At 35.8% G+C, this 22,299-nt stretch overlaps 1 pseudogene; it reads right to left on the reverse strand.

Moving 5' to 3' along the window:
- Positions 1 to 15,110: 15,110 nt before the first annotated feature.
- LOC112814088 (large ribosomal subunit protein uL10 pseudogene) lies at positions 15,111 to 16,261 on the reverse strand (annotated as a pseudogene).
- Between the last annotated feature and the right edge of the window lie 6,038 nt (positions 16,262 to 22,299).

Below are 22,299 nucleotides of genomic sequence, written 5' to 3' on the forward strand. Positions count from 1 at the left end.
CTAGTCAGAATGGCCAAAATTAACAAGTCAGAAAACGACAGCTGGTGGCAGGGATGCAGGGCAAGGGGAACCCTCCTACACTGTTGGTAGCAATGCAAGCTGGTGCAGCCACTCTAGAAAATAGTATGGAGGTTCCTGAAAAAGCTGAAAATAGAGCTACCATATGATCCAGCAATTGTACTACTTGGTATTTACCCCAATGATTCAAATGTAAGGATCCGAATGCGTATGTCGACCCCAATGTTTATAACAGCAATATCCATAATAGCCAAACTGTGGAAAGAGCCAAGATGTCCATCGACATATGAATGGATAAAGAAGATGTGGTATACAAACACACACACACACACACACACACACACACACACACACAATGGAATATTATGCAGCCATCAAAGGAATGAGATCTTGCCATTTTCAATGACATGATGGAACTGGGGGTTGTTATGCTGAGAGAAGTAAATAAATCAGAGAAAGACATTTATCATATGACCTCACTGATATGAGGAATTCTTAATCTCAGGAAACAAACTGAGGGTTGCTGGAGTGGTGGGGGTTGGGAGGGAGGGGGTGGCTGGGTGATAGACATTGGGGAGGGTATGTGCTATGGTGAGTGCTGTGAATTGTGCAAGACTGGTGAATCACAGTTCTGTACCTCTGAAACAAATAATGCAATATATGTTAAGAAAAAAAAAGAAGAAGAAGAAGAAGATAGCAGGAGGGGAAGAATGAGTGTGGGGGAAATCGGAGGGGAAGATGAGCCATGAGAGATGATGGACTCTGAAAAACAAACTGAGGGTTCTAGAGTGGAGGGGAGTGGGGGGGATGGGTTAGCCTGGTGATGGGTATTATAGAGGGTACGTTCTGCATGGAGCACTGGGTGTTATGCACAAACAATGAATCATGGAACACTACATCCAAAACTAATGTTGTAATGTATGGTGATTAACATAATAAAATTTTTTAAAAAAGCAACAAAACACAAACAACCAGAAAACAATTAAAATGGCAATAATAAGTCTACCTATCAATAATTATTTTAAATGTAAATGGATTAAATTATTTAATTCAAAGATATAGAATGTCTGACTAGGTAAAAAATAAGATCCAACAACCCAAAAAGAGATTAACTTTAGCCTTAAATACACACATAGACTAAGAGTGAAGGAATGGAAAAGACATTTCAAGCAATGGTAATGATAACCACAAAGAAAGCATGGCCCGTATACTTAGACAAATTAGACTTAAACTAAAAATGGGAAAAAGAGACAAAGATGATTATTATTATATAATGATCCAGAATCCAATACATCAAGAAGATACAAGTCTAAAAATTTATGCACCCAAAATTGGAGCACCTAAATATATAAAACCCAAACTAACAGAGCCTATAGTAAAAATAAACAATAATACAATAATAGTTTGAGATTTTTATACCCACTCTAAACAATGGGTAGAACATTCAGACAGAATATCAATAAAGAAACAGTGTACTTAAACAACGTTATAGATCAAAAGAACCTAAAAGCCATATACAGAATATGCAAGATATACAAAAAATATATAAAATTAACATACAAAAATCAGTAGTTTCTCTATACACTAACAATGAATTTTCTGAAGAAAAAGAAACAATCCCACTTGCAATGGCATCAAAAACAATAAAATACTTGGGAATATATTTAACCAAGGAGGTAAAAGACCTGTCTTTCAACAACATGTTGATGAAAGAAATTGAAAAAGACATAAATAAATGTAAAAATATCCTGTTCATGGATTAGAGGAATTAATATTGTTAAAATGTCAGTACTACCAAAAGCCATCTATATATTCAATACAATCCCCTCCAATATTCCAATAACATTTTTTAATAGAAGTAGAAAGAACATTCCTAAAATTTGTATGGAACCACAAAAGGCTCCAAATAGCCAAAGAAATCCTGAGAAAGAAGAGGCATCACACTTTCTGATTTCAAGCTATATTATAAAGCTATAGTCATCAAAACAGTACAGTACTGGTATAAAAACAGACAAATAGACCAGTGGAACAGAATCAAGAACCCAGAAATAAATCCAAGCATGTATGGTCAAATAATATTTGACCAGGAATCCAAGATTACCCAATGAAGAAAAGACAGTCCTTTCAATAAATAGTGTTGGAATAATCAGATATTCACATGTAAAAGAATGAAACTATATCTTATGCCACTCACAAAAATTAACTCAAAATGGATTAAAGACTTTTCATGTAGACCTGAAATCATGGAAATCCTAGAAGAAAACATAGGAATAAAGCTCCTTAACATGGATCTTGGTAATGATTTTTTTAATATGACACCTAATGCACAAGCCACAAAATCAAAAATAAGCTAAACAAACTAAAAACTTTCTGCACAGAAAAATAAAACCATCAACAAGGTGAAAAGACAACCTATGGAATGGGAAAAAAATATTTGCAAACCATTTATCTGATAAGGGGTTAATATCAAAGATGTATAAAGAACTCATTCAAAAGCAAAAAAAAAAAAAAAAATTAAAAATGTGCAAAGGACCTAAATAGACATTTCTCCAAAAAATATATAAGAAAATCCAAAGGCTACACAAAAAGATGCTCAACATCACTAGTCATTAGGGAAATGCAAATTAAAACCACAATGAGATATCACCTAAGGCCTGTGGTCATTATAAAAAAGCAAGAGATAGCAAATGTGGATGTGGAGGTGGAGAAAAGGGAACACTCATCCACTGTCGGTGGGATTGTAAATTTGTAAAGCCACTATGGAAAACAGTATGGAGGCTCCTCAAAAATTAAAAATAGAATTTCCATATCATCCAGTAATTCTACTTCTGAGTGTGTTTCCAAAGGAAACATAAACAATAACTCAAAAAGATATCTTCACATCCATGTTCATAGAAGCATCATTTACAATAACGAAAACATGGAAAAAAAACCTGTGTCCATGTATGGATGAATGGATAAAGAAGTAGTCACACACACACACACACACACACACACACACACACACACACACACACACACTGGACTATTATTCAGCCATTAAGAAAAGGAAAGATATTTTACCATTTGTGACAACATGGATGGACCTAAAAAGCATTACACTAAGTGAAACAAGTCAGACAGAGAAAGACAAACACTGTATGATCACTTATATGTGGAATCTAAACAAACAAAAACACCAAAAAACTTACAGAAAAAGAGATCAGATTTCTGGTTATCAGAGACAGAGGGTGGGGACAGAAGAATTAGAAAAAGATGGTCAAAAGCTACAAACTACCAGTTATAAGATAAATAAGTACTAGGGATATAAAGTTCAACATAATGTTTACAGTTAACACTGCTGTATCATATATAGGAAAGTTATTAAAAGAATAAAGCCCAAGAGTTCTCATCACAAAGAGAATTTTTTTCTTTTTTTTCCTTTTCTTTTATCTGTATGAAAAGATGGATGTTAGTTGAACCTATTGTGGTAATTATTTCATAATATATGTAAATCAAACCATCACACTGCATGCCTTAAACTTATACAGTGATGTATTTCAATTATTTCTCAATAAAACAAAAAAAAAAAAGAAAAGAATTCAGTTTCATGAAGTTGTGTGGTTGAGATCCCTGAGGTTTTCTTGCTGGCTATCAGCCAGTGGTTTCTCAGCTTTTGGAGACTGTTTACATTCCTTGGCTCATGGTCCCCTCCATCTTCAAAGCTAGCAATGGCACATTGACTCCTCTCATGTTTTGAATTTCTTTGACTCCAATTCTGACTTCCTTCTCTGCTTTTAGGGGTTGATGAGGTTATATGGAACCATGCCAGGCAATCCAGGATAAGCTCCCTGTCATAAGGTCTACTGATTAGTAACTTTGGTGACATCCGCAAAGTCACCACTTAACATGACGTATTCATGAGTATGACACCAGGGGACAGAGATTATGTGGACAAGACATCTGCTTATCACAGAGGGTAACACCCCTCCAGGAAATAGCTGTGGGCTCCAGGATCCTTCCACAGATCCAGAACTTAGCTCACGCCACTTCCATCATCTAGCACCAAAGCTTAGCATCTCCCCAGTGGTCCCACTACCTGCTGCATCCCACCATGTTCTGTGTCTGTGTACTCCCAGGATCGCTGACAAGAAACTTCTGGGAACACCATGTCTACCCTTTGGAGTTGCAGGTACTTCCTGTAGCTGTAGATCTCTGGGTTTCAACACCTTTTTGTCTCCTTCAACTTTTCTGACACTTCCTAACATATGCCTCTGTGGTCAATTCTTTCTGAATTATCTAGCTTATTTTCATTTTCTTGATTAAATTCTGACTAGTGGAGGTACCATATGACAAAAGGGCCCCGTGGCCTTAGGAAACACCAAGTCAACCAAAGTCAAGCAGTTTTCCTTCCTGCAGGACTTTTAAGGACATTGTATATATTAATGGGTATTGTGATACCCCAAAAAAGGATCTAACATGCAGCATCACTGTTTCCCAAAATTTTTTGTCAAGGTACCCTTCTCTTATGGAGCATCTTATAGGCTTAGAGCTTGTGAAACTTAAGAAGCACTTATAGTTGAAATACTCTCAAGTTACTGTGTTAACTCTAATCAGCACTAAATATTTGACTGACAAAAATTATATATATTTTTAGAATTTCGAACAGCATTTGGGAGTTAATTTTGATGGCTGGAGAAGTTAAAACTGATAGGTTAAATTTGTTTTCTCAATCAGTTCCCTATAGCCATCTTTTCTCTAGGCACTGAAAGTCATTTCCAAATGTAAGTGAAAAAGTCATTCTCAAAAATATCCATTAGTGAAGGAACTTAACAGGTAAAGGCCTGTTTCCTTCCAGCTCTCACCTTCAGGAGTCTTAACTATGAATGTGTGTCATCCAAGTTCCTCTGCTTGCTTCTCCCGGTGCTATTTTTCTCCTCTTCCCATTCCCTATCTCCTGGCTTGCCTCCCCTCCCTCTCCCAGAGGACAGAAGAGAGACATGACATCAAGGGCAACCTTGAAGGAGAAATAGAACTCTGAAAGGGTCACAAAAGTCCCTACAACAGAGCAAGTGTTAGGTAATCTACTTCCCTCTTGATGAACTCCTATAGTCATTAAAAATGATAATTACGATGACTTTGCAGCAACATGGAAAGAATGCTTTTAATTAATACTAAGTGGAAAATGTAGAACACAAAATGAGAGCTACACTATGATTACAACTATTTGAATTATATGTTCATGGGGACAAAAACTGGAAGGGAACATGCAACAAAAAAATAGTTTAATTTGTCAGGGATGGCAGTGATATCATGGGTGAATATTTTCTCTCTTTATATTCAGCCAATGATTCTGTAATGCTTGAGCAAATTTTAAAAAACTAAAATGAAAAACAGACTTAAGAATGTGTAGAAGTGGTGGAGAATAGACAGTCATTCTTGTTTGCGTAAGGGTGAGAAAGTAGGATCTATATAGAAGGATAAAAAATAAATGCTTTTTTATACCCAAAGGCCACTTGCTCACTTGTTGCTTAAAAAAACAGAGCATCATGCTTCTAAGCAACCAAGCAGGCCCTGCTTGGGAAAGACAACTTTATGTTACTAAATATTTGAGGCTCTAATTTAAAGGGTAATTCCCTCTACTCTAATGGGGCCTTGAAGTTCATTGTGGCGGGAGAAAAACAAGATGAGAACTGGCTTTCTGCTGAGGAGGGGTAGGAACTGAGAGAACTGGAAAGAAGGGCTTGAACAGGCCCCATTCAAGCCCTGGAATAGTCCCATTCACCAAAAGTTACATCCCAGAAGGTTGCCTAAGAAGATTTGTAGCAGGGAGATGCCAAGGAAAGGGCTACACCACCCACAGGCCCAAAGCATCTTGCCAGTCAACTACACCAACTTCATGTTTGGGACTCTTATACACCTGCTTTCAGAGTGCCCACCTCTGGTGGTCCAGCTATGGTGTGAATGCCACGGTGCCCTGACTGAGCCTCAGATCCTAGGACCTGTGGCCCCTCAAAGCAGTAGAGAGTCTCCTGGGGCTGGTAGAACATTTGGAGCTGGGCAGAGATGCTCAGAGCTTGGAAAAAGCAAAAGAAGGATGACTTTTAGGCACATTTCAGTTCAGGGAGACAAAGCAAACCTGTGACGGGGAGCAGGGCTCCCCTATTTACACTTTGGAGAACAAGATAGCTTGGAGGAACACGGCCAGGAATTCATCCTGGAAATGAGGGGTGTGGAGTGCTCTGAAGCCAGGCAGTATGAAAGAAGGGAAAAGGAAGGAGGGCTTGTTCCAAGTCAGTGGGAGCCTAGCCAAGGGGACAGGAGTGCTGGCAGGCCCTAGGAGAAAGAATTGTGTGAAAACCAGATGAGCACAAGCTGGAGAGACTCAAGTAATCAGGCACCATGAGGATCGAGGAGAGAACAAGATCCAGGAATCTGACCTCTCTGTGAGCAGTGTTCTCTTCTGCCCATCCATTCCTGCAACAGAGGCACTGGTCAGATGCTAAAACTTGGTCCAGAGTGAGGATCCCAGCACTCAGATACCTGTCAGGTGTACCCGGAGCCTGAGCTAGCAGCAGTGACTGAGTTCAAAAAGGTGAGTCCTGAAAGTAATGTACACAGGTATGTGGTAGGCTGAAAAATGGCCGCCAACAGAGGTCCTCCTCCTAATCCCCAGAATCTATGAGTGTGCTACCTTACATCCAGGAGGGACTCCAGATGTGATTAAGGTAATGGGCATTGAAATGAGGAAATTACCCTGGATTAGCTGGTGAGCCCAGTGTAGTCACGAAGGTCCTCATAAGAGTGAGGCAGGAACGTCAGAGTCAAACAAGATGTGACAACAGAAGTCAGAGTGATGGGATCCCACAGGCCAAGGAGTGGGGTAGCTTCTAGATACTAGAAAAGGCAAGGAAATGGGTTTTCATCCTAGAGCCTCCAGAAGGAACACAGTCCTGCCAATCTATTGATTTTAGACTAGCAAAATGGATTGCAGACTTCTGACCCCCAGAACTCTAAGATAATAAATTTGTGGCATCTTAAGCCATGTCATATATACATAATTGTATTACGTTATATATTTATTATTAATGAGAAAACTTGAAAATGTAAGTTTATAAAAAATATACCAGTAAAACAGATTTAGAAAATAGAAAAGGAAATACTCAATTCACAATACCAATAAAAGTTTTAAAATGCTCAAAATGAATAAGTAAACCCTAGAATACATAGGAAGAAAACCATGGAATTTTAGTGAAGGATATGAAATAAGATCTCTGTAAATGGAAGAGTATTTCTTTTTCTTAAATAAAAAGACTGAATATCATAAAAATGTTAATATTCACAAAATTAATTTATAAATTTATCATAATCCCAAATAAAATTCTAACTTGGTTTTTAAATTTTAAAATTATCTTAAGTATAGGAAAACTTAATTCTCTGATAATAACTAAGGCAACTATTTTGAGAAGGGGTCATTGCTTAACATATACTATAATTTCACATAACAAAAATATTCTGGAAATAACATAGAAAAAGAAAAATATATAAGCAAAGATAGAGTCCAGAAATAAAGCCCAGGGTATATGCAAATTTAACATATGAAAAAGTTATTATCTCAATTCAAAAGCAAAAAAAAAAAAATTAAACAATGCTGGTTCAAGTTGCTATTCATGAAATCAGGATATACCTTTGGACCTTTTTTTACATACCATGAACAAAATACATTTTAGGCTTATAAGAATTTTTCTTATAAAATATAAAAGCAAAATAATAAAATATTAAGGAAGATTTAGGAGAATAAATGTATAATCCAGGGGTCGGTCAGCTCTTCTTAATCAGGGTTGGAAATTTGGAAGCTAAAAAATGAAAGAGCACCATGATTCCTTACTTATAAGTAATTTTAATATAAGGTAATTTTATATTACTTATAATAATATAAGTAATTTGTATATCACAAACCACATCAAAGATTAAATCATAATTTCGGAAAATATTTACCAAGCATTTGACAAATTTAACATATTCAATAAAAAAATTAATCTAATAGAAAAATAGCCAAAATTTAGTAGCTTGTATTTCTGGTTTAATAGAACTGCATGATCTCATTTCCCACACCTGCCCAGATCTTGAATTTCTGTGACCAGATACCAACACTAGAAAATTCTATGTAGGATGCTTGAAACCATGTAATAGTCCCAAAAGAATATCACTGATCAGATTACATTTGGAGCATCTGGTTCTATTCTAAGAGCCATAATATGGAGTGATGTGCTCAAAAATATGTAAACAGAGGGATAAAATATATAGAAACAACATCACTAAAGAATGATAGAATTGAAGAGTAGAAAAGTATGAGGAACATAGAACTGCCTGTAGGTATTTTATTCCCTTTTTTTTCTATGTGCTAAAAACCTTAAAAAGTACTGGGTATTCCATAATCAAACATTGAAGTGGCATTTGGGTGACTGTTTTCCAGAATAGAGCATAGAATATTACTCTTCTGCGTCAAAGTTTAGACTTTGTTTCAGTCTAATTTTTTTTCTGTTTTCTCTTTGATACAGCTACCAAGGATATAAGTTCCCTCTCACTGATTTCCACAGTGTTCTTAATAGTGTATTTAATGGAGTAATGGCAATTTATCAAAAATGTCTTTTTGAGCCTAAGCCAGGTTTTGTATGGATGACTGGGCTCTCCTATCACAGAGACTTGTTTTGAAAAATAAATGTTGCCAGACACCCACTATGATCCCTAAAAATGTATTTGTGTATCATCCATCAAAGTGCATAGTACATAGCAAGTAACAGAAACCAAATTCAAACTTGCTTAAGAAGAGAGAGAGAATTATCCTAATTATATTATTTGTTCATTAAAAACAGTATAATAATAACATTTAATTCTGTTATTCCTTCTTTATTGCAAATCTTACAGCCAGAAAGAATTCTTATTGACTTCTGGTTATCCTAATTTATATTTATACTGAAAAGGAAGGATAAATGTTTGACCCTTTCCCATTATTTACCAGTTTTATAGTTATCCTCATAGAAGATCTTGTGCGTGTTTGGTTAGATTTATACTTAAGTATTTTATTTGGGGGGAGTACTAATGTAAATAATATTGTGTTTTAATTTCAAGTTACACTTGTTCACTGATGGTATACAGATAAGCAATTGACTTTTGTATATTAACCTTATGTCCTGCAACCTTCCTATGATTGCTTGTTAGGTCCAGTAGAGTTTTTTATGTGATTCTTTCAGATTTTCTTATAGATGATCATGTCCTCTGCCAACAAACACAGTTTTAGTTCTGCCTTCACAGTATATATATATCTTTTCTTTTTCTCTTTTTTTTAACTCTTTTTTTTTAAGATTTTGTTTATTTATTTGAAAGAGAGAATGAGAGGTAGGGAGGGGCAGAGGGAGAGAAAGACAGAGAAGCAGACCCCTTGCTGAGCAGGAAGCCTGATGAGGGGCTCAGTCATGACCTGAGCCAAAGGCAGACATTTAACCAACTGAGCCACCCAGCTGCCTCTCTTTTTCCCTTTTCTTATCTTATTACATTAGCTAAGGTATCCAGTACAATGTTGAAAAGCACAGTGAAGCAAAAACATCTTTGCCTTTTTCCTAATGTTAACAGGAGAACTTTCAATTTCAAAATATTAAGTATGATACTAGGTGTGATTTTTTGTTGATATTCATTATCAAATTGAGGAAGTTGTCCTCTATTCCAAATTTACTGAAAGTTCTTATCATAGGTGGGTGTTCTATTTTATCCAGTGTCTTTTCTGCATTTATTGGTATGATTTTTCTTCTGTGGAAGTAATAGATTATCTAACTGATTTTCAAGTGTTGAACCAACCTTGCATACCTAGAATAAATCCCACTTATTTGTAGTATATCATTCTTTTTATATATTGTATATATCTCTTTATATATCTGCTAAGACTTTGTTAAGGATGTTTGCATATATGTTCATGAGACATATGGATCTGTAGATTTCATTTCTTTTAACATTTTTGTGTGGCTCTGGTATTAGGGTAACGGTAGCCTCATAGAATGAGTTAGGAAGTAATCCTTCTACTTCCATCTTCTGGGAAGAGATTGTAGAGAACTGGTATAATTTCTTAAATGTTTGATAGAATTCACCAGTGAGCCCATCTAAGCCCGTAGTCTTCTGTTTGGGAAAGTTGTTAGCATTGATTCAATTTCTTTAATGGATATAGGTCTATTCAGATTGTCTATTTCTTTTCATTTGAATTTTAGCAGATTGTGTCTTTTGAGGAATTGGTGCATTACATTTAGGCTATCAAATTTGTGGGCATAGAGTAGTTAGTATTACTCTCTTTTTATTCTTTTAACGTCCATGGAATCTAAAGTGGAGATTAAACTCACAAAAATGTAAGAACCTCCCCAAACTGGAATCCTCCTGGAAATTTGATCTCTCAGGCTTGACCACTCTGAGATTCCAGCAACTTGTTGATTATACTTCAGGTTTTCCCACCCCAGTAGTGGTTCCCAAAAAGGTGGGTTTCTATTCTAATAAATGGTTATTACCTGTCTGCCTGTCTCTCCAACTTTGGGACCAGAGGTTTAGATCCTTGATAGATCTAAAAATCTTGATTTTTCAGTTTGTTCAACTTGTTAGGATAGAGCTGCAACTTCTAAGTTCCTTGAATGACCAGAAATCAGCAGTCCCAGTCTATTTTTTTATCCCAATTTATCTTTTAAAGATATTTATAAAGCAAGGAAAAGATATTTTAAATTATTTATTTTTATACTTTATATACCATTTCTTTGCATAGATTCAAATTTCTATTTGTTGTCATTTTTCTTGTTTCTGAAAGATTTCCTTTTACATTCTTACAGAGCTAGTCTGGTATTATTTAATTTGTTTTACTTTTATGTCTTTAAATGTCTTTATTTCCTCTTCATTTTTGAAAGATATTTTCCGTGTGTTCAGAATTCTAGGTTGACAGTTTCTTTCTTGCAGTATTTTAAAGATGTTGCTTCACTGTCTTTTGGCTTGCATTTAAAAACTCAACAAATAATCAAGACCCATCAAACAGTGGTATAAATTTGAACTGATCACATCCTAAGAAGATAAAAATTTATCAGTTTTCTTAGGCTGAAGAATTCCTGGAGGCAGTGTGCTGATAATTAAAGCAGAAGCCACATATGCAAAATGGACTGTACTATGGCTAATAACAGAGATATATTTAAGAAACCCAACCATGGTGTATAGCACAGAATATCTAAACTCAAATAGATGTAGTATTTGCTCAGTCTTCTCTCTAAGACTAAGATCACAGATAAATTGATCTAACAGTAACTTCATATAATATGATTGTACCAGCAACCTGATTAGTTTACAAATTATCAATAATTCCTTAAGGCTCCCAACCAGTATATATATCCTTCCATAACTTCTCTCATTTTAAGATACTTCATAGATCCTAAGAAAGAAAGAAAGAAAGAAAGAAAGAAAGAAAGAAAGAAAGAAAGAAAGAAAGAAAGAAAGAAAGAAAGAAAGAAAGAAAGAAGGAAGGAAAGAAAGAAAAAGAAAGAAATTTCATAGATCCTCTGAAGAGCTTTTCCCTTCATGTAGCAAGCACAATAAATCTAACTTTATTTATTTATTTACATACATCACATATATACTAAAACTCTTAGTCCCCTCTTGTAGTAGACTGAATAATGTTCCCTCAATAATGTTTGTCTTAATCCTGGAACCTGTGAATAAATTACCATATCCAGCAAAAGGGACTTTTCAGATGTGATTAAGAATCTTAAAATGGGAAGATTATCCTAGATTATCCAGGTGAGTCCATTATAACCCCAAGGATCCTTATAAGAAAGAGGCAAAAAAGTCTTACACACACAGAACACAACGTGATGCTGGAAGCAGAGGGACAGATGGAGAAAGGGACATTAGAAGTTGTCATGCTGTTGTCTTTGTTTTGAATATGGAAGAATCATTCATAAACAAGGGATTTGGGTGACCTCTAGAACTGGAAAAGGCAAGGACACAGAATCTCTCCTAGGGCTTCCAGAAGGAAACAGCCTTGTGAAACTATTTTAGACTTCTGACCTCCAGAACTACAAGATAACAAATTTGTGTAGTTTCAAACCTCTAAATTTGTGGTAAATTTGTTGTAACAGTAATAAGAAACTCCTATTGAGGTGATTCCTTACCCATATGTGTACATATGTATGTGCATACACATACTTTCAGAATCAACATGCCAATGTTCTAATATTAATAACTACATGATTACAAAAATCAGTTTAAGGTTTTTTTTTTTTTTTTTGGTTGGCTTTAGGGGGTTTTTGTTTGTTTTTTGCAGTTTGTTTGACCGTAAGATATAAATCTCATGAGGATGTATAAGTCAATTCCTTATTTTAAATTTCTATTTCAATTTCCTCTATTTAAGGCACTGATGTCATACAGTTAGGTTTATTTGCCTCATTTGCTTACAATTTTTAGAGGTTGTTTTCTTTGTCTCATTTTGCTTTGATGTTGTTTCCTAATTATGCAAAATATTTCCACGTTTTCAAAGTCAGATCTAAAATACGAGATACTTTAAGGAAAGTCTAAAGGATACCATCCCTATCCCTTCCACTCTGGAATATTCTTTTTCAAACTAGGATTCCCACTTATATTACTGGCCTTGACAAAATGACATTTTTTTTCTGCTTTCCTATCTCACAACATGGCCTTTTTCCTCATTTTTTTAAACTGTTATTTCCTGTTTTTCAAGGGAATTGTACCAGGAGTGTTATTCCTTATTCTTCCTTTTATCCTCCCTCATAAACCAATTTTTCTATTATTAGTATGTCCACTGATGACTTCTTTTGTCTCTCACCTTTTTATTAGTCATCCGTACAGCATTTAACATCTATGGGTACCATAAATGCAAATGTACGAAAACTGGTTACATGGTTTGACAGTGTCATTCAATTTAACAAGTAATCTCTGGGGGTGAGAGATACGCGGACCTCCACAGAATTCACTCATCCCTAAGAGTAAATCAGAATTGGATATTATCTATTTCACAAAGGATACTATTTCTTGTTTTTACTTTATAAGATTTATTCTTTACACCAGTCCCAATATCAACAAACTCTATCTTACAATATCTCCCATCCTTCCCAGGCCCTAGTTTTTAAAGTTAAAAGAGAAACTGGCGTGTGCTTTAAAATGATTGTTTGAATTCTACTTTCATTAACTTCTCTACTTTTATTTTATGTCTTTCCTTGTTTTTTTTTCTCTTTCACAGAGAGATTTGCTCACAATTTAAACAAATGAAATAATAAATAATTTATTACATCTGTGAAAGTCTCAACAACTTCTCCAATACATTATCTTTCTTAATCTTGTATATTCTACAATAATGCCATAATTTATTCTGCTATCCAGGCTTAGAATCATCAATCAGCAGCCGCATCAGGTGCCACATACATACATACTATGAGCTAATACTTAACACACACACACACACACACACACACACACACGCACAAATCTCTACAAAATAGGTATTATTATACCAGTTTTACCAATGATATGACTGAGAATTAGAGAAATTTAAAAGTTAAATAGTTGAGAGAAGCCTGCTGGAATATCAAACAGTAGATTATCACAATTTAAACAAATGTCTCATACTCATAAGGCAATAATTGTGCCAAAGCCACTAGGTTTTTTTAGTTTAAATTTCTAATAATAAAATTTTGTTTATTTTATTTTTTAAATGGCATTTCTTAAAAAAAAAAAAAAAGCCCTTTCATTCCATTCTATGTTTAGAAACAGTTCAGTTCAATGGTTAGTGGTACATGTCTGGAACCAGACTGCAGGGGTTCCAATCTCAGCTTTGTTAAATGTGTTCAACCTTGACCAAATTATCTGTAATTCACTTAGACTATCCTTGCATATAATAAGATTCTAATAAATGTTAAATGTTTTTATTCAAGCGATCATGTCCTTATTTTAAATTCTTACTATTTTCCTGATGAATTAGGTCAAAATTTTACTGCTATCCTTGCCTCCAGTCTTGACCTGGCTCCCTTTGACAGAGCAATCTTCCACAAAACACAAACACAATTTCATCGTTTACTTGAATTTTTATTTGAATGATTTCTGGACCTCAATTAACAGACTATGAGGATTCTATCTGATCTTTAATTCTTTACCCAGGGCCAGGACAGTGGTATGAGTTACAGTCAAATTTTAGTGAAAGAATTCAATATCAACTCAACTTCTGCTCTTTCAATTTTCTGTAGAAGAAACAACAAAGCCCCCTCTCTTTTCCCAATGGGAAACTTTTCTTATCATCTTGGAAACATTCTTATATCTTTTTTTCTTATAAAGAGTAAAGAAAAAACCTCTCTCCACAGCATGTGACTTTCAATTACAGCTTTTACTTATCCTTTAAACAGATATAATTATATTCTTAATATTTTTGGTATTTAAAGTGAATTCTCCCAGAAATAAGAACCTTGTTTTAGAAAGCTAATTTTTCTGGTTATCTAACTTTTGAAAATATTTCTATTTTAATGAAAAAAAATTACAGCTTTTTACACAACTATTAAGGAAGGTTTATTTCTCCAAGAAAATTTTTTTTTAATTTAAATTTTTTTTAAATTAAAAAAAAATTTTTTTAAAAATTAAAGTGGTGGGGGAGGGGCAGAGGGAGAAGGAGAGAGAGAGAATCTTAAGCTGGCTCCACACCCAGCACACAGCCCAACGTGGGGCTCTATCTCACAACCCTGAGATCATGAACTGAGCCAAAATGAAAAGTCAGATGCTTAACTGACTGAGTGACCCCGGCGCCCCGAGAAAAATCCCTTTTAACCACTTTGCCAAGGTCCTGTGTGCTCTTGCCCTACCTGAATGGTTAATAAAATCTTCCACAACTCTTTCTTCAACTCTCTACTTTAAACTACTTTTCCTCAGAGGATCTTTGCTTTATTGTTGTATCAGTTCCTAAATGTGTGATCTAATTATTCTCATATATTGCCTTGTACTACTTATACATCCATACTTTATTTTCTTAAAGAGAAGTAAGCCTTTATTTCCTTGTCTCATAAATAAGTTGGATGAGTTGGTTGCTTTTTTGGTGATCAGTCAAAGAGACCAAATCCCATAGCCTCGCGGGATTCCTCTAACTCTCGTTTTGTTTCAACCTTGCCTGGGGCAGCAGCTGCAGAGCAATAGCCGGAGCAGCTGTGGTGGCAGTCGCCACAGGAATAGCTGCCACCAGAGTAGCAGCCAAGAAGGCCTTGACCTTTTCAGCAGGTGAGCATGTATAATCAGCTTCCACAAAGGCAGAACCCATTTGTATCCACTGGTAATAGAACAGGGTACTAATGCAACAATGGGACAATCAGTCTGCAAATATACACTAGCAACATGGCAAGAACCCTCCAGGAACTAAGAATGCAGTTTCTTCTGTGATGATGCCAAGCACTTCAGGGTTGTACATGGGGCCGTTATCAAACGCCTGCTGGATGATCAGCCCAAAGGAGAAGGGGGAGATGTTCAGTAGTATGGCTTTGCTGGCTCCCACTTTGTCTCCAATAATCAATTGCACATCACTCAGTATTTCAGTGGTTCCCCTGGAGATTTAGGAATGATGATTTGTAAGACCTGGAAGGAGGAGGACTTCTTTAGCACCATATGAGTGTTCTGGGCTGGTACATTGACTTCCTGTGGGGTTATGACACCAGCATGGGCAGCTGCTGGCACCTTATTGTCCAGCAGCATGACCCCAATCTCAGTGAGGTCCTTCTTGGTGAACACAAAGCCCACATCCCCCTGGATATGAGGTGACAGTCTCTCCAGAGCTGAGATGGTCTACAGATGCCCTCAGATGGCCTTGGAAATCATGATGTTCTTGCCTGTAGCACCACAGCTTTCCCAAGAAGGGACATCTGCTTGGAGCCCTGTTGTCTACTCCCACAATGAAGCATCTTGGATAATCATTGAAAAGTTAGATGATCTGGGGACACCTGGGTGACTCATTGGTTAAGCGTCCAACTCTTGGTTTTGGCTCAGGTCATGATCTCATGGGTAGTGAGACAGAGCCCTGAGTCCGGCTTCCCACTCAGTGTGGAATCTGCTTGAAGATTCTCTCCCTCTGCCCCTCCCCCCACTCACGTGCATGCTCTCTCTCTCTCATAAATAAATCTTAAAATAAAAAAAGTTGAATGATTTTAAGGAAGTAGTTGGATTTCCAGATCTCCATGTCTTCCCTGGATATCACAGCAGTGCATCAGGGATTGCCACACAGGGTTTAACAACGTTACTCTCATGAGGATGCCTAGTGAGAGGCTTATGTATCTATATTTTATTACCTCAACAGATTTATAAAACTCCCCGAGAGACATGTATGGACATTCCTTCATAGGCATGGTGCTTTGAATATAGTATGCACTGAATTAATAGTTATTAAATGATCAATTGAATGAATTCGTAAATACTTCAAGGAATATGTTGAACATACTGTATGTTCCCATTATTTACTGATCATTTGTATGTAAAAATATGTCTTTTGAATCATCTTAAATTTTAAGTGTTCCCAGATATTCGGCTGTCATGGAAGGATAGTTACATGTCAGAAATACAAAGGCCTCTCCATTCATATAGCACTGATACAAATGTCCAGCTTGTAGCAAATTACTAATTTTTGACACATTTCTATCCTATTATTTTCCATTTGCCTTAAACTACAGTCCCTTCATAATATGTTACTGAAATTGTCTTTTCAGTTTTTTTCTTGTGAATGCACATTTTACAAAACTGGTTGCCCATATGATCACATTGCTAGACTACTACCCAGAACCCTGAAAGTGACTCCTGCAAGTAAGGAGTCAAAGTTTAACCTTAGTTTTAAAATAATGTGCCTTTGGGCTTGGCAGTCAAGTGAGAGGTCCTGAGTGGAAATATAAATGTGGGATTGGAGATATACAGGTGGTATACATAACAATGAGTTGAAATGAGGTGATAAGAGTGTGGATATGAGTTTGGAGAGAGAGAATTGAAAAGGAACGGGAACTAAGACCAGGGGGAGAGGAGAGGGCTCCAAAGTTAAGAGGTAACAAAGATGACGAGGAATGGGCCAAGAGGCATGAGAAGGAAAAAACGATGAGAATGTGTGAAAAATAAGCTGTGAGTCAAGTGAAGGTTATTTTAAGAAGGACATATTGTGTCAAATGCTGTTGACAGGTTAAGCAAGAGGAGAACTGATATTTGTGCATAGGATTTAGCAAAACAAAGTCACTAGTAAGGAGTGAAGTTTCAGTGGAGTGATTGGAGTTTAGTGTGTTGGAGCTTGTTGAAGAGACAACGTGAGAAGAGGGATTAGAGAGAGTGAAGGTAGGTAACTCTTTCGAGGACTATTGTTACAAAGGGAAAAAATCAAGCAGTAGCCATTTGGTAGGGTGGCTTCAAGAAAAGGTTTTGTTTCTGAGAGGAGGAATGAAAACATGACATATATTTTATGTTACTGGAGTTGTGTTTTCTTTGATTCAAGAAGGAATGGGATCATAATGCCCACAGAGAGAACTGGATTCAGATATGACCATGCATAGCTCAATTATGAAAACAGACACATTGGCAGAGCACCTGGATTGACTTCATATGGCAATGGTGGCCTTGGCATTGTCTTTGTTTTAGAGTTAATGAAAAAAGCAAGCTTATCAGCTGACAGAGTGGGAATGTTAACAGGTATTGGGAATTTAAGGTGATGACATTTGTTTAGGAGAGTGGGAAAATCAGTAGACTAGGGATATATTGAGTTGGGGATTCTTGTCTCTGTGTTCAATAGATGTTTGCACTTACCCCTATTTTAACAATTTTCATATTGCTTTGCAGTTGTGTTCTGTTTGTTTTTTCCTCATGAAAGTGTGAATTCTTCCAGAGCAAGAATAATCCTTGTTAGCAGCCTGTCTGCTACATCACTTTTCAGCATTTTTGGTCCAGAAAAAAATAGTATGCACTTATTCATATGCTCTGTTGAATATTTCATAATCCATCAATGTGTGTTCAGCTGGTTCAAAACCATAAAACAACCCTTGAAGAGAATATTATTACCCCCAATTATACTCCATAGGTGCAGAGAAATTTTGGTTAACCATGGAGTACAAATCAAACAACTGGTTTGGCTCATAAGTTGACAGAGCTAGTTAGTGTCAGATGCAAACTCCTAGTTAGGCTTTTTTAATAGACAAAAGGTGCTCTCTCAACTAATTTAACTGCAGTTGTAGACATTTATTATACTAGGACTCCATTGTAACACTGACTTTTGCAACTCCAATATAAAATAATTCTACCATGAATCCCAACAGCAAAATATATGATGTCTTTGTTCTAATCACTTTCATCTATAATAAAGATTGTTAAATGCTTAAAATTGAAATGTAATGTTAGGAAGCAATAAAACATTCTGCTGTTTTATAAAACCACCCCTGGAGGTTGGCTGCACTTACTAATTTCCTTCTCTTTAACATTGAAGGCAAAATATATATAACATTTCTGCTAAAACTCAACAATAAGACTCAATTTCTACATTTCTATAAAGCAGCAAAAGTCACAATCTTAACTCTCAGATCCACTGAGCAGTCCAAAATTAGAAAGGGGAAAAAAAAAACTGTTGACTACATTCTTAGAATAGGGTAGATTTCAATTCAAGCTGTGACTGGATGAGAAGGAGATAGGTGGTGGTTCACAGCACAGAATCTGGAGTAGACTTCCTAAGTTCAAATCCTAACTCTGCCACTAAACAGCAATCTAAATTCTCAGGGTAAAAAATAACATCTATAACAGAGGACTAACGTGAGTTTAATGAATCAATACATGTAAAAAAATAAAAAACAGCTTAAAACAGTGGCAAACATTTAATAAGCACTATATAGATGTTAAATAATGCAAACAATCATGTAATTTTCAGGGATTTAATGGTGATACCAATAATTCAAAATAAAAATTCTCATTTCTTCAAATCATTTGAATGCATAAACTTTGAGGGGATAAAAGTCCTTTTGAAAACATCTGCCAATGATTGTCCTCTCAGTCAGCTACACAGCTGTTCTGCTTGGAACTCACTTCACTATCATACTTAGAATTATTTTACCTCTCTTGTGTTGAATTGTCTTTTGTATTGAATTCCCTGTTTTGTAGATGCCATGTTTTCTTCACATTTGCTTTATACCTTCATAATAACAGAACAAATTCTTCACCAGTTTGCTAAGAAAGAGTACACAAGAAGTAAATTTTTAAAAACATTCCATGCTTTCAAATATCTCTTTTCTTTTATTCTTAAGTGGAAATTCAGCTAGATGTAGGATTTGGTTGGAAATTGTTTTCCATCAGAATTTTGTTAGCATTGATCTATAGTCTTCTAGCTCTGATTTGCATTTCCCTGATGATGAGTGATGTTGAACATCTTTTCATGGGTCTGTTGGCTCTATGTTGAGCATCTTTTCATGTATATGTATGTCTTTTTTGGAGAAATGTCTGTTCATGTCTTCTGCCCATTTTTTTTTTTTAAGTGAGGAGGGGAGGGTCAGAGGGAAAGGAAGAGAGAAAATCCCACTCAGGCTCCATGCCCAGCATGGAGTGTAATACAGAGCTCAATCCCACAACCCCAAGATCATGACCCAAGCCAAAATCAAGAGTCAGATATTTAATGGACGGAGCCACCCAGGCACCCTCTGCCCATTTTTAACTGGATTATTTGGTTTTTTGGTGTTGCATTGTATAAGTTCTTTATATATTTTAGATAGTAACCCTTTATTGGATATGTCATTTGCAAATATCTTCTCTCATTCAGTAGGTTGTTTTTTTGTTTTGCTGATTGTTTCCTTTGCTATATAGAATCTTTTTATTTTGATGTAGTCCCAATAATTTATTTTTTGCTTTTGTTTCCTTTGCCTTAAGATTTTTATCTAAAGAGGCACCTGGGTGGCTCAGTTGGTTAAGCGACTGCCTTCAGCTCAGGTCATGATCCCAGGGTCCTGGGATCGAGCCCCGCATCGGGCTCCCTCCTCGGCGGGAAGCCTGCTTCTCCCTCTCCCACTCCCCCTGCTTGTGTTCCCTCTCTCTCTGTCTCTCTCTCTCTCTCTCTGTCAATTAAATAAATAAAATCTTTAAAAAAAATTTTAAAAAAAGATTTTTATCTAAAAATGTGTTGCTATAGCCGATTCAGAGAAATGACTGACTAGGTTCTTTCCCAGGATTTTATGATTTTAGGTCTCACATTTAGGTCTGTAATACATTTTGAGTTTATTTTTAGGTGTAAGAAAGTGGTCCAGTTTCATTCATTTCCCTGTAACTGTCCAGTTTTCCCCAAACCATTTCTATGTGTGTCTTCTTATTTAAAGTGGGTTTCTTCTAAACAACATATAGTTGAGTCTTTTTTTATCTACTCTGACAGTCTCAGTCTTTTAATTCATTTATTTAGACTATTGAAGTTTGAATTATTGATATAGTTGGATTAATAGTTACCATATTTGTTACTGTTTTCTATTTGTTGTCCTTCTTCTTTGTTCCTATTTTTGTCTTCCACTCTTTTTGTGCCTTTTGTAGTTTTATTTTAATTTTTTAAAGATTTTATTTATTTATTTGAGAAAGAGACAGAGCACTTGGGGGGGCAGAGGGAGAGGGAGAAGCAGACTCCCTACCTCCCCACCTGATGCGGGGCTTGATCCCAGGACCCCGGGATCATGACCCGAGCCTGAGGCAGACGCTTAACCAACTGAGCCACCCTTAACCAAGGAGCCCCCCTTTTATAGTTCTAAATGAGCATTTTATGATTCTAATTTTTCTTCTTTTCTCTGCATATCAATTATATTTCACTTTTTACCTTTTTTTTAGGGGTTGCCCTTGAATTTGCAATATGCATTTGCAATTAACCCAAGTTCACCTTTGAATAACACTGTACCACTTCACAGGTAGTGCAATTACTTTATAACCAACTATTGCTAATCCCCCCCTCCCATCCCTGTATCATTACTGGCATTCAATTAAGCATACATACTCAAATACATTGTTGTTATTACTTTGAACATATTACTGTTTGTTAGATCAATTAAAAATAAGAAAAATAAGTTTTTTTTTAATTTTACCTTCAATTATTCCTTTTATGGTAATCTTCCTTTCTTTATGTAGATCTAAGGAATACTTGTCATTTACATTCTTTGAGGAATTTGATTAATATTTGTCTCCCTTCCAGACAGTTCACTCTAAGAAACTAAGATCCATATACTTTACTTATTATCATCTCATTAATTAATTTTACCCTTTTTCATTTCCTAGTATTAAGCCCAAAGCCTGCAGTAAGTTAAAATTCAGTACATATTTTCTAAGAATGAAACACATGTAAACAAAATACTTTGTACAGAGGGTAATGGGAAAAGCAGTAACTGTAGAGTTAAAAGATCTGTGCTCCATTCCCAGTGCTCACCTTTATAGATCGTGACTTCAACAAATTAATTAACCTCACTGAGATCAGTTTCCTCATCAGTAATTTTATATTAATATAATAAAATTAATATAATAAAATTGCCTGCCACGACTTATTAGAATGTTGTGAGATATCCTCAGGGAAAATGCTGAGTCTAGTGCCCAATCTATAAAAAGACCTCAGCAAAACACTGGCTAAATCTGTTAAGTCATGGGGAACCAACTTGTGAAATTTGTTGCTGGGGTCACTTGGCCTAGAGAATGTTGATCAAATAATTAATTATCCTACTCAAGCTGGTGATATAAATCGTTAATATACATTTGTCGCATTCACAGCTTGAGACTTAGCAACCAATCAGGTTGTTAACTATGAGTGTGTTTGCCAGAAGTATTGTTCGCTATGAAGTGTACAGAACCAGTGACTCTTGCTGCACAGTCTTCATTTTTCCTAGAAAAAGGTAAAACAAGAAAATTTAATTCTGATTACAAAGCAAGAGATGCATATTACAGAAAGATGTTTATATTGGCAAGTTCAGGTCTTATTTTAAGCTTATCACAGGAAATATCTGATAGTAATTTGCTTGGAAAAATGTTAGATATCCTATTTGCCAGAAAAGTTCTGCTAGATAAATGGAGTAAGACAGTAGAATTGCAATTTTCATCAAGTCACGAGATAACCTGGAAACCTGTCGTGGCTATCTCCAGGGAGAATCACTCTGTAAATAATGGAGTCAAAGGTATACGCGAAAAACAAGAATGAAAAATTTCTTATAAAAGGTGACATTCAAGGAGCTAACCCATAAATTAATGCAAACACCCGAAGCTCTTCATGTATACAAAATGTTTGCG

The sequence above is a fragment of the Callorhinus ursinus genome, unplaced genomic scaffold (genome assembly GCF_003265705.2).
Source record: "Callorhinus ursinus isolate GAN/ISIS: 27379988/994484 unplaced genomic scaffold, GSC_fseal_2.0 scaffold6, whole genome shotgun sequence".
In the NCBI taxonomy this organism is placed as follows: domain Eukaryota; kingdom Metazoa; phylum Chordata; class Mammalia; order Carnivora; family Otariidae; genus Callorhinus; species Callorhinus ursinus.